The 6,925-nt window shown below is 36.4% G+C and overlaps 1 long non-coding RNA gene across 1 annotated transcript in view; it reads left to right on the plus strand.

Annotated features, from left to right (window-relative positions):
• The window catches only part of LOC117197672 (uncharacterized), a 26,989-nt gene extending 21,032 nt beyond the window's left edge, over nucleotides 1-5,957 (plus strand). Inside the window, exon 3 of the long non-coding RNA XR_007474176.1 lies at nucleotides 5,584-5,957. This is a non-coding gene — a long non-coding RNA (uncharacterized LOC117197672). The remainder of the gene's footprint in view (nucleotides 1-5,583) is intronic.
• The last annotated feature ends 968 nt before the right edge of the window (nucleotides 5,958-6,925 follow it).

Consider the following 6,925-nt stretch of genomic DNA (forward strand, 5'->3'; position numbering starts at 1 on the left):
ATGTACTATGTTGGGTACTTGGTAAATCCTTTCAATCTAGAATCTCATGACCTGCAGTTCTGGGACATTTTCTTGAATTATTAGTTGTTGGATTCCTTCCCTCCATTTTCTCTGTTCTTTCTTTTTGGAACTTCCACTATTTGGATGTTGGACCTCCTGGACTGGACCTCTATCTCTCTGTTACTGGGAGCTTTCTTAAAATTTACCTACAGCTTTCTGTTGCATTTTCTTTCTGCTATTGTATTTTTAATTTCAAAGAATTACTGTTTGTTTTTGAATTTTTATCATATTTTTCTGTAGTTTCATTGATGCAAAATCTTCTCTTACTACTTTAAGAATATATGTGTAAATACAATGTTAGTATTTTTCTGTCACCATAGTCTCTGTTTATTCCATGTTATTTTTTTTCCTGTTTGTTTTCACTTTTGTGTTTCTTATTAAAGAGTATCTTCAGATGTCTGATGATTCTTGACTATCCACTCAAATTTAAGAATTTGGCAAAAACTAAGTTTTGTGGTGTGGATGGGGCTGGTTTACTGTGGAATTTACTGTAGAGTGATCATGTAGGGCCAGGATCATGGTTGGAAAATATTTCATGTCAATATATTGACATGAATATTGACAATATATTGACATGAATATTGACATATTTGAATATGTCAATATGAATATTGACATATTTCATGTCAATATCATTAGTTTCTTTTGATGGTGTTGTTCCTCAGAGTAGAGTTTTCCAAAATCCTGCCTGAAGGGCATAATTCTGGCAGCTAGCATTCTTGGAGCCTAGTGGCAGAAGAAGGTTTTTTGTCTCAACATTCAGCATATAAAAACGCCGCATCATCCTCTTTATTTTAGTACAGAGACCCTCTGTTTTGCCCTCAACTAGAGGCGATGTAGCAAGCACTTAGTTGCTCGGAGTGAGAGAGGAGATCTGAAAGGTATATTTCTTAACCAGATTCTCCATTTTCATGATTTTTTTCCACCCCTGTTTCCAGAGGTATTAACACCACCAATTCCTGAATTTGAGGGGAGCTCCATGGAAAAATAGGGTTGCTGCTTTAGGATTCAGCTTTTTCAAATCTGCTAGGTCAGTTATCACTCATCCAACTCCTGGCTATCTTCCAAAATTTTGTTGCTATTATTTATCATCTCTTTGTCCTTGAGAGTTTCTGCCTTTTAAAATCCCATAATTATTATTTAATGCAGTTTGGGGAGAGTAGACGACCAATGAATATGTTCAACCTGCTATCTTTAACCAGACATCCTATTTACTCCAACCCACATCCATCTAGCTTCTTTCTCTACTATTTCCCTGAAATAGCTCTTGGTAAGTTCATCAGTGAGCTCTAGGTTGCCTAATTCTACAGACTCCTCTAAGCTTCCTCTAATTTGACCTTTGTATAACATCCAACAAACAGTTCTGTTTCTTAAATACCCATATTCTCTTGGATATCATGACAAGAAATTCTTACACACCTCTGATCTCTTCCGAACTCTCAGTTATCCTTGGTGGCTCTCCTTCTTTAACAGACTTCTAAATGTTGGTAGTTTCTCTGTGGTTTGGTGATGAGCCTTCCTCTCTTTACACACTCTCTCTAGTTGATCTCTTCCATTCTTATATCTTGTAACTATTTATAGGTCAAGAAATTGAAAATTTAGATCTTAATCTTTGGACATATTTTTTTAACTTCAGGCCTGTAGTTGCCTTTATGACATCTCCTTTCAGATGACTCACAAACATCTTAAACCTAACATGTCCAAAGTCTTATTTTCTCTCTTCCCTCCAAATATTCCTCCCCTCTATCTTCCATGGGTCAATAAATGTCACTTTCATCCACCAGATGCTTGAGTAAAAATCCTGAGAGACATTCTAGATGCATCCCTATTACTCCTCATGTCACCAAGTCCTGGAGATCCTATTTCCAAAATAAATCTTAAAATGATCCTCTTCTATTGACATTACCTAGTCCAAGCTATTATCCATTTATTGGCTTTTGATCCTTGAAGAAGTTATCAAACTTCTCTAATCCTCAGTAACCATACCTACAAAATACAGAATAATAATATCTATCTCATAGAGTTATTGTGAAGATTACATGAGATAATACATGACAATGCTCTGTATGTACATTGTAAGCACTCAACAAATGCTATTATAATTATTATCACCATCATCATCACATATACATATTACTGCAGTAGCTTCCTCCTAACTGGTCCTCCACTTCCACTCTTGCCCCCTTAATCCATTCCCTACAGAGCAGCTAAAATAACTTGGAGAAACATAAATTTGATGCCTTCTTTAAAGTGCTTTGTCCTCCCAGTGCTCTTAGGATATTCCTAAATTACACGTTAACATCATTTGTTTATATTTTCATTTATTTAAATAAATACTGAATGTCTACTATATATCTAGTACCTTATTAGGTGTTCAGAATAGAATGGTAATAAGAAATAACTGGTCCCTGCCCTCATGGACAAACTATTTGGGGACACACATAAAATAAGCAAATAACATGTGGTAAATATGAATAAGGATAAGTGCTTAATATAGCTTATAGATGCTGCGAATCTGAATACTTGCTTCTAAAACTTCATCTCATGTTCCTCTTTCCCTGCTTACCACACTATGGCCAGACTGGCCTGGAAAATATTTCATTTCCTCCTGCAACATAGTGTTTGCAAGTGTTATAGCCCTACTTAGAATGCTCTTCTTACTCATCAGCTAACTCCTATTCATGCTTCAGGTTTTAGCTCAAATGTCACTTTCTCAAAAAGGCTTTCCCAGATTAATCACTTTAGGTTCTCCCACCCCATTATTCTCGTCATAGCACCTGTATTTCTATTTCTTTATAGCATTGTGTTTCCCCTCCCCTACCCTATGTATACCCAGCACCTAGCACAGTTCCTAGAACAACATGAACATTCAAAAATGCTTATTGAGTGAATGACTATCCCTGTAATCCTGAGGTAGTTGATACCATATGGTACAAGAAGTAAAATTAAAGAAAACTGCTTAACAATTTATCTGAGATATATTGACTTTAGCTGTTTCTAGCCAAATTCAAGATCATTTTCTCAGTCTTCACTGTTATAGAGTAAGAGTAAAAACAATACGGCTGGATGTTAAAGGAAGGGTCTAATGGGAAGAGTCACTTTGGCAGAAGGTGAACATAATTCAAAGTCTGTTCCTTAGTTTTGTAGGTTTAAAAAACTTGATTTGATTAGTTTATTCCATAATATTCAAGCTCTGGGAGAAGTAATTCAGTCTAATAAAATTCATAAGAGAAAGATTTATCAATCCTAATACAAAGTATTTAAGTCATAGTAGAAGGAAGTTTGGAATTCTATAGTTGTAAAGTTATGTCCACAATAGGATGGATAATTTTGTGAAATATCCCATGTAATAAACTCTAAAAAGGATTCTTACTCTATGATAAAGGACACATTTTCTTTTTCTATTTAATTCAACATAAATATCCAACAGGATTGAAGTGAACTGTGTTAGACATATTCATTGTTACTTGATAAAGTACTTCTTCCTTTAAAATAAATACTGACAAATTCTCACTATGCCCCCCTCCATTGTTGATGGTAAAATTATTTAAAATAAATTTATTTTATTTTTATTTATTTTTGGTTGCGTTAGGTCTTTGTTGCTGCATGCGGGCTTTCTCTAGTTGCGGCGAGTGGGGGGCACTCCTCGTTGTAGTGTGCGGGCTTCTCTTATTGCAGAACACGGGCTCTAGGCATGTGGGCTTCAGTAGCTGTGGTGCGCAGGCTCAGTAATTGTGGCTCGTGGGATCTAGAGCGCAGGCTCAGTAGCTGTGGTGCATGGGCTCAGCTGCTCTGCGGCATGTGGGATCTTCCCAGACCAGGACTTGAACCCGTGTCCCCTGCATTGGCAGGCGGATTCCTAACCACCGCACCACCGGGGAAGCCCTAAAATTATTAAATCATTTGCTTCATACGTGATATTTCCATTTCCAACATTATATCTTTTTTTAAAACACATTTTATGGCAGTTTTTTTTGAATATCATAAAAAAGGTGTTGCTGTGGACCTCCATTTCCAGTAATGTTGGGCTAGGCATTCAGACAAACCCTTCTTGCTGAAGCAGTGGAAAGCCAAAAATACAGTGAAGAATTTGAAGGATTGCCAAGGCCTGTATCAGGATAAGGATAGAAGTCAGGTGTGATGCAACCAACATTTGGGACCACTTTTATTCTGGAGACATTCCTCTATTCCAGAATGGGTGGCTGAGATGCTGAGGGATGCTTCTGATAGCTCCTCAGAAGCAAGGGATCAGAGATTGGAGTCCAGATCCACTAATGGTTGGGACCTAGTGAACCACACTCACTGCCGGTTGGGACCTCAAAGAGCTGTACCCGAGAGTGAGCATAAACTCTCCCAGCACTGGGATGGGGACTAGCTCTGTTGGACTTACTAAGTTACGGTTATGTCTATATACTCTACTTTGTGAGCCAGTTAAGAGGCTATCAGGAATAATTTTGTCTATATTTTGTATTTAACCTCAGCATTGATTTTGAACTTGACCTGAGTAAGCTTCAATTCCAAATTAACAGCTTTCAGCCTACTGCAATTATTCAAGAGAGCCATCATTAGGGTTTTAGACCTGGTCAAGTCACTGTGACACCTACTCTAATTATTAACAATTAATGAAGCCCTTCAATTGATTACAGAGAAACGCCATCATAGTAAGATCAGAAAACACTTCTTGTTATACAGAAGGAATTTTAGAAAGACAGAATGGCAGAGAAGCAGTTATGAGGAAGGCAGTTACCAAAGTAAAGACAAAAGACTATTCTCAAAGCTGGTTTCTCATGAATTCTTGATTTTTTACTAAACTCACACATATGGAAGTCATAAAAGTTTTAGTGAGTGTAGGAAAATATGTTCATGATACCCTGGCACTTGATGTCATCTGATAAATACCCTCAAAATCTATAAACACAATAGAGATAAAGACAATCCAAGTCAGAACAAAAATTTAAAACATAAATGTATTTGAGATGCTTTTCTATTCTTGAACCTCTCATTTTAGATTTAGAGATATAATAAACATAGTATATACTACTCCCAATTATTGAAGCCCTACCTTGTAGACTCCACCTTATTACTAAATAAGAGTGTAAGCCATTCCTTTCCAAACACTAACTGGATGGTAAGAGCAGAAAAAGAGAGGAAAAAAAAAAAAAAAGAAAGAAAACCACATGCTTTTTTTTTTTTCCTAGCGAAGAAGTTCTTTTTTAAATTATTCATTTCATAACTAGCATTTGAAACAAAATTTTCAAGATGTCAGGGGCCTAATGACTTGTAGCTCTATTTTTCACTATGCAGGAGGTTACATCACAATATTTGACCTTAATATCAAAGCATCCCTTTCTATTTGTGTTACGTTTTTGAGGTAAATTTTACTTTGTAATATTCACCCCTTACTGGTCTGAGTTCTTTCCTTCAGAGCCTCGGAGAATAAATGTACTTCATCGTTCACACAACACTTTCCCAGATTTGAAGTTAGCTGTCACATCAATCTGAGACCCCTTTTCTCTTTTACAGGTAATTGTCTACAGTTCCTTCAGACATCCGATTACAGCTGTCAAACCTTAGATTTTCATCATGTTTTACAAGTAAAACCCTCATCCAAACCAATGCAATGTGATTAAAGTAGGATACATTAATACTATTGCTTCCTTTTTTCTAGATCTTTTAACTATTAAAATGCAACTATTTCTGCAACCAAAGTCATATCACCCTGTTGGGATCAGAATAGTTAAGTTCTATTGCTATTTCTTCCTCAATTCAACTATAAAGCCAGGTTTTACTCATCCTGGACTCACATAATGTGTTGTGTTAGCACTTAAGGGCAGGACTTCACATTTATGAGTATTCAATCTTAGGATTTTTCAGCCTGTTGAGATTTTTGAATTGTCATCTATAACTTTAATAACTGTCTTTAAATAGTGGATGAAGACGGACTGCATGAGGCCAAGTATATAGGACTGACATAAGCCATCAGAGGTTTCTGGAAGTTGACACTGATTCGTTTATATAACCGTGGTCATAGTTGTGGTTCTCAAATTTTTATTATCATCAAAATTATCTGGAGGGCTTGATAAACAGATTGTTGGTCTCATTTATTTCTGACTTCTGAGAATTTACATTTCTAAAAAGTTCCCAGGCAATGTGATGCACACATTTTGAGAAGCATTGCCTTATGGGTAGTTAATTGTTCAACAAACTACCACCACGTATCCCAGGAGACTCCTTACAAACCTTTTAATATGATGTTTGGCTTGACTTATTCTAAGGTTGGATTTATGTTGACCCCCAAAGATACATTTTGTCCTGATGCACAAATTGATCAGATTGCATTATGGTTCCACTCCCATAATTTTTATGCTTTCATTGAGAAGGAAAGGGTAAGTAGTTCAGTTTAGTTAGAGAGCCGAAACTCTGGCCAATTCTAACTCCAGTGCTGTTTCAAATAAATGTTTAAATGTTGATATTATCAAAGATGAAATAAATTCTCCCAGAGAGATGTTGCAGTTTCCAAACAGATAGATCTAAGTTCACACAGACCTCAGTCTATTATAAATGAAAGGGAACATTCAGCCTTTCCACTTTGACACTTTGTCAGCAACAGACATTGAATTACAACTTTCAGGAGCTGATTGCATACCAGAAAGTTTGGAGTCAAAGACGGGAAATTTCAAATGCCCTCTGGTGTTAAAAAGAAAAAACATTTTACTTTCTCTTATCCAAGTGGTTAAGACTCCACCTATAGAGTGAGATTTGGCAGAGATTCGTACATAAGTCAAAGCAGTGATGATAAATATGTAACTTGACTGTAGCAGCTGTTCACTGGCCCTCTGCCCTCCCCAAAATATGCTCAGACAAC

The sequence above is a fragment of the Orcinus orca genome, chromosome 1 (assembly GCF_937001465.1).
Source record: "Orcinus orca chromosome 1, mOrcOrc1.1, whole genome shotgun sequence".
In the NCBI taxonomy this organism is placed as follows: Eukaryota; Metazoa; Chordata; class Mammalia; order Artiodactyla; family Delphinidae; genus Orcinus; species Orcinus orca.